General features: G+C 28.9%; 1 pseudogene across 1 annotated transcript in view; it reads left to right on the top strand.

Moving 5' to 3' along the window:
• Positions 1-11,585: 11,585 nt before the first annotated feature.
• LOC130497064 (heavy metal-associated isoprenylated plant protein 34-like) overlaps positions 11,586-12,961 on the top strand; it is a 2,834-nt pseudogene continuing 1,458 nt past the window's right edge. The window contains exons 1-3 of the transcript XR_008936098.1: positions 11,586-11,750; positions 11,850-11,925; positions 12,420-12,928. The product of XR_008936098.1 is annotated as a heavy metal-associated isoprenylated plant protein 34-like (transcript). The remainder of the gene's footprint in view (positions 11,751-11,849; positions 11,926-12,419; positions 12,929-12,961) is intronic.

The raw sequence follows: 12,961 nt of genomic DNA, 5'->3' as shown, positions 1-12,961 counted from the left end.
TACTTTTCAATGAAAAAATTCAAATTTTTATGAATGTTAAATTATATTAAAAAGGAAAAAACATAATAATTAAGTGATTAATTTTTGTTCATTACACAAAATATTAAGAATGATTGAAAATAAATTATTTGAACTTGAAGAAAAAAATAAGAATTGGATCTGATTTCCTAATCGGCCCAAATGGTGTATATGAATCATTCTAATTTTTAATATTTAGTTTAGTAAAATTTCATATATTGCCTAGATCAATGGAATTAGCATTATAAAATCTTCATTATCTAGAGAAATGGGGACAATAGAGATTCTAAACTCTTTGACCATCATCTTATGTCAGTGCTCTATGAAACTATAAACTACAAAAAAAGATTTTCATATTTTTTAAATTTTGAAATTTTTTCAAAATCCGTGGATTAACCCCTTTGAAAATAATGAATTTTCGGTAAATCCTCTATATACTGAAGTTTATACTCTTCACTTTTGTTTAAAAATTTCAAACCACATTGTACATTTGAATTAATGTATTATAAACTATATTTCATGGTATATAGGAAGCATTCTAATTTTTTAATATTTAGTTTAATAAAATTTCATATACTGCCTAGATCAATGAAATTATCATTATAAAATCTTCATTATCTAGAGAAAATATGGACAATAGAGGTACTAAACTCTTTGACCATCATCTTATGTCAGTGCTCTATGAAACTATACACTAAAACAAATTTTTCATATTTTTGAATTTTTTTCAAAATCCGTGGGTTAACCCTTTTTTGAAATAATGAGTTTTCGATAAATCCTCTATATACTGAAGTTCATACTCTTCAATTTTGTTTAAAAATTTCAAACAACATTCTACATTTGAATTAATGTATTATAAACTATCTTTCATGGTATATAGGAATCATTCTAATTTTTAATATTTAGTTTGGTAAAATTTTATATACTGCCTAGATCAATGGAATTATCATTATAAAATCTTCGTTATCTAGAAAAACGTGGACAACATAAGTATTAAACTCTTTGACCATCATCTTATGTCAGTGCTCAATGTAACTATACACTAAAACAAGATTTTTTCAAAATCTAAAATAAAATGTTATTATTTTTAATCATATCCAAAACTTTTGTTTTCGACAAATATTTTAAAAACACACATAAAAGAACAATTTAAAAAAAAATCAGCAAATTTTATGTCAGAGTTATAAAAACCTATGATCCTCATTTTAGAGCTACAAATAAAAACTATTTTCTTCTTTTCTCTCTGAAAATTAGAGTGTTTACACTTTTCACGAATTAAAATAAAATAAAAAATTAATTGTACAATCAGTTACCTGGACTAATTATAATGTTGATTTCATGTAAAAGAAACTTATAGTGACTTAGATTTATATTGTTGAATTATCTTAAATCTCACAGCTCTTCTAATAAATAAATATGAAATTTTTATCAAACTATGAAATTAAAAGTTAAATTTTAATAATTGTAATTATTATTCAATAATTATAATATTGTAAACGAAATACATATTTTCATATAATATTACTTTCCGTGAAATCGCGGACGAACACGTATCTGTGGTTAAATGGACCATATAGAGGCTTAAGAATTGTAAAACAAAGGAGTTACCGGTTATAGTTATAAGGTCATACGAACTTCATGTATGATATACCATGTGCACATGTGACTACAGGAGACAACATTTGAAAAGCCTACCAACATTATTTCTAGTGTACCAACCACTGGGCTTTTGGCTTGTACAACTAAAGCCCAATAATGCTAACAAACCCAAAACCCAAAATCCAGATCCTAGTTGGTTTTTGTTCTATACAGTACTTGGATAAGACTCGGCAAAAAAGGAGAAATATATAACAATGGAGTCAGATGCTGAAACCAATCAATCTTAACATGAGTTTGCTCACAGGATAAGGCCACTGTAATCGTGGCAATAATCCTAGAATTGTAACATATTTAGAAACTCGAACTGGTTAGTAAGAGGCCATGCTCTGAAATGAGTTGGTCATCATTAACGGGGTAGTTTACTCGTGAATTAAGCTGAATAAGAATAATACGATAGATTTAAACAAAAGAAAAAAAAAGAATAATACGATAGATTTGTTTGTTTAGCTCTGTTTGGTTTAGTTCGGTTTGCTATGACATAAAGTGTGTGTTAAATGCAATTCGACCGTTCAGATATTTTTATAATTAGATATTTTTGAATTGAAGTTTTGTTGACATGTTTGAAAATGCTTTATAGTCAATGTCTTGTCAAACATAGACACAAAACTTGAACTTTGTGAACCACTCAACGGATTATTTCCATTTATTCTCTTTTTCCTTTATACATTAAAAGAAAATTTTTCGGGGTAAATGGTTTAAGATTGCAGTAGACCAAAAAAAAGGGTAAAGTTGCAAAAGACTGGTAAAAGAAAAGTGCAGAGAATATTTGAAGTGTAAGTAAAACGATCATAATCATAAGAGACATCGGGTAAACAGGTAAATAAGTAACCTGAAAAGTAAAAGATTGCTTTTCTTTTTTCACAAAAGAAAATTAATAAAAGAAGACTTTAATCCGCGATTTGAAAGCATGAGATTGTATATTTCAAGTATTTGATTTTATAACAAAGTTTTATTCGTAAAATTATATCATATGTTAGGCATATGGGTATATTTATCCAGAAATGAAGAACCAAACCGAACTGAAAAAATTCGGTTTGGATTTTGGATCCTACCAATTACTTGAATATATCATATATTTTTAGAACAAAAAAACTGGAACGAAACTGAAAGTAACCGGAACCAAACATGAACTGAACCAAAAACCAAAGGAATATCTAAATTTCTATAATATAATTTATAAACTTATAAATATTAACTATGTTTAGTTTTACAATACTCAAATAATTTAAAATAATATTTATAAACCAAAATACCCCAAAACCAAAGTATTATACTCCCTCCGTTTCTTAAAGAGTGTCGTTGTGACATTTTTCACACAGATTAAGAAAGTTGTTGAAATATATGTAAGTTGTAATTAATTATACCTCTTTGACCAATAGTATTTTAGATAAATAAAATTATTTATAAAATCAATGCAGTTTGCAATTAATTTTCAGCTAAAAGTTAGTATAATTTACATTGAAATTGTAAAGTGACACTCTTTGTGTAACAAGAAAATGAGCTCAGAGTGATACTTATTATGAAACAGAGGGAGTAATACTTTTTATCCAAAAATGAAAAATTTTCCAAATTTAGAATACTTTTGATCAGAAGTGTTTTTTTTTAAAAAATCCAAATTATCCAAATTTTTATCCAACCCCCCCCCCCCCCCATCCCCCCCAAAAGAAAACTGATATTTAATTAAAAATCCAAATTTTCTGGCTGGCTTTTTAAGCCTAGTTAACCAAAAATTTGGAACCAAACCGAAACCAAATAAGATTTGAAATTATCTCGGATATTAGCCAGTTCCTAATTTTGTTATCAGAACCATACCGAAAAAAAACCAAACTAACTTTTCTAAATATCTGAACGGAATCTCCATAAACCCGAAAACAAAAGAACCAAAAATCTAAACCGGAATCGAGAACCCAATTCCTATGGCTATGATATGTTTTGTGTTATATGTAAATATTTTTTAGTATTTTTTGGATGACAAGTATTGACACATATAAATTAATATATATAACTAGATTTTGACACGCGCTTTAAAAACGCGGAATCAATTTTATTTATAAAGTAAATTACATATAAATTTTAATTATTTTATTTTCAAAATGAAAATTTTATTTTTATAAATACATACTTTATATATAATCTTTTCTTAATTATTTATGTAATCATTTATTAAAATTGTGCTGATTACATACTTTATTCATCTCATTTTTAATCAGTGCTTAGTGTAGTTATATTTTAATTTTTATCTTAAAAATTCAAATGCAATCAATGTCAAAATAATTGTATTGAACCCACGGCTAAACTATAAACCTGTGATCCATATATAATTTAGTCCAAATTTAATTAAAAAACATTTACTCTTAAACCCGTAAAAACTCAATATCGACCTGTTATTATGCACTGGTTATCTAGTAAAGCTCAGAAACAATATTATTTTAATAAAACTATAATTTAATTTGTAATATATTGTATATAACAATGAATAGTTTTGGTTTGTGATTCTTTAGATTTTGATAAAAATTTTACTATTCCACGAGAAGAAAATTACGATATAGAAAAGAAATTACTTGATATGACGTAAACTAATATGAGTTTATTTTTTTACTGAAAATTTATTATAAGCTTAATATTTTTTTGGTCTGTTCTCGATATTAAATTTATCTTAATAATAATTATTTAATTATCTGTTATCTTAATTTTGTCATTTTGAAAAAACGTAATGTAGATCCTTATTTAAATTTGCAACCTTTATAGTTTTTGCCCTATATAGTTAATTTGATACTATTTTATACTATATTTATAAAATCCATTGAACATATCTTACATATTCCATAAACACAATCCCAAATTACAAAAGAAAAAAAAAACACAATGGTGAACATAATAATGGACACGTTTAATGTCTGTCGATGGGCCTTTACTTTTTTTTTCTGAATGATTTATAATAGAAACAACTGATTGGTTGAGATATACACGGTGAAAGTTATTTTAAAAGTTCAAATAAAGAAATGACATAACAATGTAAATAAAACTAAAAAGTAAGGGCAGAATCCTATTAGGGATTCTGCTTTAATAGTATAAATACTTTACTAAACTATAATATAAAGCTTTGAAAGTGAGCAAATATTATTTTGGTAAAATTTTTTTTTTTGATAAAATTTAATTAGAAGTCAAAATTAAACGAGTTACCAGCATATGGTTCTATTTTTTTAACAAATAATAACTCAGAATGTAATTAATTATGAATTATAACATGAATCCGTATATTGAAAATCAATAAAAATAATTTACATTGTTTTTTTGGTTTAATCAATAAAAATACTTTTTAACTTTCATCAAATATTTTATTATTATTAAAGTGATAAAAAGTATATTTACTTTTAAGAAATAAAAAAGGATCCTAAAAATAGCCTCAGTCAAATACCTTACCATGCCAGAATATATTAGTTAGAAGTTACAGGATTTTGAAAATAATTTGTTTATAGATTTAGTTTACAAACTGAGTTATTTTAATTTTGGTTAGTTATGGGGAGATATACTAATAAATATCTATATATTTGGTTTTCATGTTTAGATAGTTCGTGAATTTGTCATTTATGTAGTTCTACATAAATTTTATCCTTGATTGTAGGTATAAGAAAATCGGTTGAATATAACATTCGAAATTTCGTATTTTAGCTATATTTTGTTAAGATTATTAATATAATATTTGCTATTAATAGCAAAACTATGATCTAGTACGTAGTTTATTCTGAAACTATTAACAGAAAACAAGTTTCATATTCTACATTTGTAATCTATAAAAACCGACATTACATTTGATTGTATGTATACATATAAAATTTATACACATGATCAAGAGTTTGATGTTAGTTTTTATGTTGGTATCTAATCTATTGCGTTAGTAGCTAAACTCTATAAGATTGTTTTTCAAATTCAACGTATGTTTAGCTAAAATACAATGATTTCATTCAATTTGCGATGAATTAGAATTGTCTAATTTTCTGATAAGTTTTTGTTTTTGTTTACATATGTTGTTTCTTTGGTAAAATGATTTAATTGACCAAACAATTGAAGATATTCTATCTTATTAAAACAGAAACATTTCTGTTGGACCTAACATTTATTTTGTAAATTTTTTAAATTAAATACACCTTTATACTTTATAGTTAAACCTACATTAAATCACTAATGTTTCTTTCTTTATACTACTATCCATGTTTCCAAACAATATACTTATTTCTTTATACTACTATCAATGTTTCCAAACAATATATTTTTTATACTACTACTAATGTTTCCAACAATACAATAATTAATCTTATTTATTTTATATCTATCATTTTCTCTTTAAAATTTTGTAGAAATGTCATAATTTCATAAATTGCAAAATAATGAACTTTAAAATTTGGATTATAAGACTACAAATTATGAAACTATTACAATTTAAATCCAATTAGATTACATATCGGTCATCCATCAGTTCAATCGGTTAGTCTCAGTTTTTACTGATTTTTTAATATGAATATTTTAGAAACCTAAATTGAATTGTCAGATCTCCGGATTAACCGGTATAATCACAATCAGGTTGAATTTAAAAACACTGATTTAAATGCAAAAATATTTTAAATACACACTCTTTAAAAATTACCAAAATATTTGTTAAATTATTAGTAAAATTTTTCATCGTAAAATATTCCGCGCTTCCAAAGCGCGGATCAAAGTCTAGTGGCTTGTTAAAGGTTATAAAGAATTAAAGACGGTTTGGTCGTAATGTATGGTTAAACAATTAAATAGAATTGAGATGATTTGTTTTAAGTATTAATTACGGTTTAAGTCAATGGCATAGACTTATAAATATTTAGAAAAAGTTAGGATTAAATCTTATTTATACTCATGATTTAATAGTTTAGATGTTCTGATCAGCCAGAAAGATTGCTGGTTCATTTGGTTCAGTATTAAATCTAAATAATTTTGCAAACCAGCCTGTAACAAACATCTTTATGATCTAAACGTGAATGTGCATTATTGTATATATATAGAGTAAATCAAGTTACTGAGGATGTTGTACCATGATGAGGGGGACAAAAGTGAAGTCTAAGATGGAGGAGAACAGAGATCAGTCATTATTTAAAAACACGAAAATGTATATAAGGAAGGGGTTATGATTATTACATAACAGTATATACATGAATGTGTGCGTCTGTAAACCAATGTAGGTGCAGTTCAGGGAATCTAACTTCCCTCTTTTTCGGACCAAAGCAGATGTGTGCAATCTGCTTCATGTCTTGTCAACCCCAACAAATAAAGCATTTTCCTATCGCTGCTCTTTTTCTTTCTTGTCTTTTGGGATTTGCTCTATTTCGATTTTACCCCAGTGCTCTCATTTTCTTACTTCAAGCTCGAAGAAACATGATGGTTTGATTTGTGTGCTAAGACTTAAAACAGAGTCTGTCTTAACGTCCATATGATTTTTATAATTTGTGACAACTAATTGAAGCGGTCTAACTTTTTCCATCACCTAACTTCCATGCTATTGCTCGTTTCCAACCAAATGTATGGGCTTTTAACTAGTATGTGTAGATAATATATTCCCTCCGTTTTTTATTGCAAGTAATTTTAGAAAAAAAAATTGTTTCAAAAACTGTAAGTAATAAACATAATGTAAATTGTATATTATTAGATATAGTGTAACCAATCAAATAATATATGTTTTTATAATTGGTTGAACTTATTAATTAAATATTATTTTTTTAAAAGTTATAATTTTTTATATTAGTTCTTTTATTCTAAACTACTTAGATTGTGAAACATAATGAATATTATTTAAATTTAAATTGTACGATATTTATTTTTCACGATACTTATTTTGTCGCTTACAAAAACTGTTAACAAATCATGTGTAGTGCCATAGTGGTTTCATTCTTGTTAATTTACTCGATAAAGTAGAAACTAAATCGAGATTAAAGTAAAGAAAAAGAAATAAAATAACAAGAACCACTGTACTCATTATCTTATCGTAAACAAGATAGAGTCATTTGATAATATATATTTTTAGTGATTTGTCATTTATATTTGTAGGCTAGGGGTCCTTCCAAACAAGGGTATATATGTCTATTTCACATATATTACATACATGATAGTATGATACATATAAATTCAAAAGGTGGTTGTATTTGTACCTACCAAAACAATACAAAAGCTTTCTTTAATAATGCGTATATAGACACATTGGTAGATACCATAGAGTGTGTCATATAATTTATGTACTGACAATGTCAAAATCAGTTTTGGATATGAAGTCCAAAGACTCCAGCTCTGGACATCCTTACAAGTCAATACATCTTTGCTTATTGCGCATATCAATCATATCAATTCAATAGAAGTTACTTTAACTTAAATCCATAGAGAAATAAGCTACTGAATGTCATTTAGGTTTATGAATGTGTTAGAAACGTGTGTGGAGTTACAATCACCGTACGTGGACATAAAGCCTCATGATATGAATGAAAGCTTAGTTTGTTTACCTCTTCGTATCCCCGAAATTTTGAATTTCACAATTTAGTAGGCATTCTTTTTTTTTTTTTTAATTTAGTAGGCATTCAGATTCATCAAAACATGAATATCTTTAGTCTTTGTCATTAGTCATTACAAATGACCCGTCATTCATACGTGATGTTGATCTCCATATGCGTTATTGTATTGAGGATATTTAATCATTTAACAAACAAATATTATCGTTGACAAAAAAAATATTATCAATACATTTTGATTTTCTTCTGTAACTTCTTAAAAAGTGAGACGAAAATGTTTTATTATATGTATTTCGTCTGTAAACCGATAGTTTCATTTCAAAACTCACTTCTGAGATATAGACTTATAGTTTTCAGAAAATCAAACGTGTTGAAAATTTTGCTTTTTATAACTTGTTTTGAGATTTAGACTACTAACAAACTTCCCTTTCATTCTCACACGTATGTTCTCATTGGTTAGCTGACCTTCAAAATCAAACCTAACGCGTTACGCTTGATACATTGAGTTCTTATGTTTGTTCTTTTTGTTGGTCAGTATACAAATCCATATCCATTTATATTAGAAAAGTATACACACATCTGGTAGTTAGGGTTGGTTAATATATAAGCCACTCAGAAGCTACGAATATAACACATGCAGCGAAGACACGTTTATTTCAAAAATTTACCATTTTCTTATAAAGTAAACGGAGCTAATAAAATTTACTACACTGGATTTGAATCGAGTAGATGAGGTCCATCGTCCAAAACGCCAAAACAACAGTTAGTCTCATCGGCATGTGATTTAAAAAGACCCACGTCCTCTAACGAGTCCAAAATATTTACGACTTTATTGATTAGTCAAATGTGTATAGAAGAAGTGGTACTAAAAGCAAAAAAAGCTTAGTTTTTATGGATAAATTTATGAAAAAGATAAAGGGAAAAGTAAAGCCTAGTTTCTCCATACATAAAAGAAATTCAACTGTAGAAATACAGTAGGCAAAGCCCTATGATCCTTTCAGATTTATCATACCTTTTTATAACCATGCTACTAATCTGTGTCATTTCGTATCTTCATTTCTAACTATTAATATATGTTTCATGAAATTACTACAAGCTGGACATTTTTATCTTTATAAGAGGAGTCTTGCATGCAATAATAAATTAACTCCACGTACCAATTGTTTTATTTTTAGTCAAAAAAAAACAATTTTTTTATTTATTTAAACTACATTACAAATTTGCTTAACGATTTCCAAAGTCTCTTTTAACAGCAGTGTGAATTCAAACAATCAAAATAAAACCGATAAGGGTGAAAAATGTTGAAAATAAACAAACTGACAGATAAAATTAAGCTGACAACAATGTTAGTCACGAGGTTGTTTTTCTATGTATATAGAAGACGAAAAAACAACAGAGAAATTTAACAATTTATCTAGAAAAAAACAAGGGTCTAAAATATCTCTGAAGATGATGATCAAAATCCCTCAAGACAATTTTATTTTTATCTCATCTTTTTTTTTTACCAAATATCTCATATTTTCTTAATAGCTTTTCTGCGTTCTTTTTTTTTTTTTGGTTTTCTTTGGTCGGAGAAATATCATTGACCTAAAAGTCATTGACTTCTGAGGTGGCCATGGACCGACCTACGGCGTCATGGTTCTATCTATTTAAGCTAAGTGTGTGTAACCCGGCCGTAGGTCCCTAGAGTAACGTAAGTTGTAACTTACATCTAAACGTTAGTTAAGGTCGAACGTACACGTGTATATCTATAATCTACGGTTAGTATGGCGATTATTTTAATCAAACACGATGTGAATTAGATAATAATGGCAGAACTATTGATAGTATTTCTTTATCCTTCATGGTGTGTATAAAACTATTGTGGATTTTTTTGACGAAAACCACTTACTATTATGATACTATCTCACTGAAGTGGTGCACATGCGTCACATGCACTAGCAAATTAAGTCAAGTTTTGTTTCTAACACAAAACCTCTAAGATATCTCAACTAGCTAATTAACTAGTTCATTAATAATGGATCTAATTTCAGACTTGTTGGTGTTTGAAAGCTGGCCTAAGAGAGCTCTATTCACAGCAAAGAGTGGAATCGACCTACATACTCATGAGTCATGACCCAATAAAGCTCATCAACATTACTGTTCTTTCCTTTTTTTTCTTTGTCTCATGTAGACATATCAATAACATATATTTGTATGTTGTGGGATTGAATTTGCTAAGACCAGTCCATGGAAAAACATATGGCGAGAAAACTCTCTAAGTCTTATGTATAAAATTATGTATATTTTTATTTGTGTATAAAATATCTTCGACAATAAAAAGTTACCAAATCAAGTGTTTAGTTGTTTCCATCATAAAACTAGAATCAAATAAATTTATTATTGCTTTTTCTTAATAAACTTTCAAAAAGATTTGGTTTGATACTACCAGAAAATAATATCGAGTTATGTAATTTTAATTCATCGAGCCAATGTTGACAATCTAACAATTTATAAGAAACATTTTATATGAAGTATATTAGTATACACGTATGAACGAGATCGCATAATTTACCATTATAGGAGTCTTAAATTGTTGTTTGAATCTCAATAGTTCCATCGTTTGCGTAAGTGATGTTGTTAAACAAGTCCATCTTGGTGACAAAGACAGCTTTTCTTGCTTGTCATTGGATCCAATACCCTCTAGTCAACAATCATTAAAATCATTGATCACAAATCATTATTGTGATCCAGAAAATTTGATGTTAATATCCGTATCATAAAAATATTTTTAATCTAATAAGTCTGCAAGGAAATGAAATATGCCATATGACCATTAAGAGAATACTTTAGGTCTAAAACTTGTTGTCATTAGTCGAACATTTGCATACGAGCTACTTAAACAGTATACATTTTAATTAGTTTACGAAATTACGAATAAAAGTAACTTTAATTATAGGAAAAAACTAATACAGCTAAGTAATGCAGTTGAGGAACCTAAAATATTCGAATTATGTGCTACTCAAATCGTATTCCAGAAGATAGAATACAGCTAAGTACAGTGACGAAGCGAGGCTGTACTTGGTTCTGCCAAAGTGAAAGAAGCTGCCTTCAAGCTTCTTCTTTCTCCTAACTCTGCACCAGAAGAAAAAAAAGTGCGAAAACTTTTAAATTTAATTAAGAAAATAGTAAAATAATTACAATTAAAATAAGATTATTTGCAAATAAAAAGAAAGATATCCTTGCTTCCTGTGCCACCACCGCTCTCTTTTACAGACAGAGAAAATAAGAAACCCTGAAACAGAGAGATAAAAAACAAGGCACAAGTATTCAGTGTGTTTTTAATTAGCGTCTCTCTCTCCATCCCTGTCTCTGTCCTTGAGCAGCAGTAACAACCGCCTTTATTACAGAACATACCCCTCTTATAATCTCTTATCTCCTCTTCTGTTCTTCACAAAGAAAGAAGAGTTTTGATACAGAAACTCTCTCTCTAACCATATTTTTGTTCTGTAGAAACCCACAAATCCGAGAGAAACTATGAATAAACAAGATGTTATGAAGCTTCAGGTACACGTCTCGTTTCACTTCCTTTCTCTCCCTTCAAGATTGTTTGTGTGTGTACTGATTCTGGTTACTGGGGTTTGATGTTTTTTTTTTTTGTTGCAGACATGTGTTCTGAAAGTGAACGTACACTGTGAAGGCTGTAAGCATAAAGTGAAGAAACAGTTGCAGAAAATCGAAGGTGTGTGTTTCTTTCTTCTCTGAAGCAAATAGATCTATGATTATTGAAGTTTCCCCTTGTTACTCTCATCTCACACATGAAAATTTTCTAAAACAAAAGGAGTCCAAAGTTTTGAGCTTTATCTTCTGGTGGTACTCTGTTTCTATGTTACTTTATAAATTTCGACCATGGAGTTCAAAGTTTTGAGCTTTACCTTCTGGTGGTATTCTGTTTCTATGCTACTCTGTTTCTATGTTACTTTATAAATTCGACCATAGAGTCCAAAGTTTTGAGGTTTACCTTCTCCTTCTGGTGGTACTCTGTTTCTGTGCAGCTCTGTTTCTATGTTACTTTATAATTCGACCATAGAGTTCAAAGTTTTGAGATTTACCTTCTGGTGGTACTCTGTTTCTGTGGTACTCTGTTTCTATGCTACTTTATAAAGTTCAAAGTTTTGAGATTAAAGCACTGGGAAGATTAAGAATTTGACATGATTTTGGTTTTTTTGGTTTCAGGTGTGTACTCTGTAAAAGCAGATGTAGAACAGGGGAAAGTTACTGTCACAGGGAACGTTGACCCTACTCTTCTCGTTAAGAAGCTGAGCAAGTCGGGGAAACATGCCGAGATTATAGGCGGTGGTGGCGGAGGAGGAGGAAAAGGATGCCTAATTTGAATGGTAAAGGTGGAAAAGAGAGCAACCAAGTTAAGGGGAAAGGTAACGGTGGTGGTGGTGGTGGTCAGAATCAAGGACATGGAGGTCAACCATGCAGTTGACTCCTCAGCAGATCAACAGATGATGATGATGAAGGCTGCTCAAGCTGGTGGTGGTCATGGTGGGAAAGGATATGAAGATGATGATGCCTCCTGTGGCGGTCTAAGGATCAAGAAGAAGTCTGTTAAGTTTGCGGAAGAAGATGATGATTTTTAGTGAGATTATGATGACGAGTTCAGTGAAGATGTGATTATGATGACGATGAGTTCGATGATGAGGATGGTGACATGGGAGGTCATGGAGGAGGAGGAGGTAAGCATCACATGCCTCCAAATAAGATGATGA

The sequence above is a fragment of the Raphanus sativus genome, chromosome 6 (genome assembly GCF_000801105.2).
Source record: "Raphanus sativus cultivar WK10039 chromosome 6, ASM80110v3, whole genome shotgun sequence".
Classification (NCBI taxonomy): Eukaryota; Viridiplantae; Streptophyta; class Magnoliopsida; order Brassicales; family Brassicaceae; genus Raphanus; species Raphanus sativus.
Note: the sequence above shows the minus strand (reverse complement) of the source record. Positions and strands in the feature narration are given on the sequence as shown.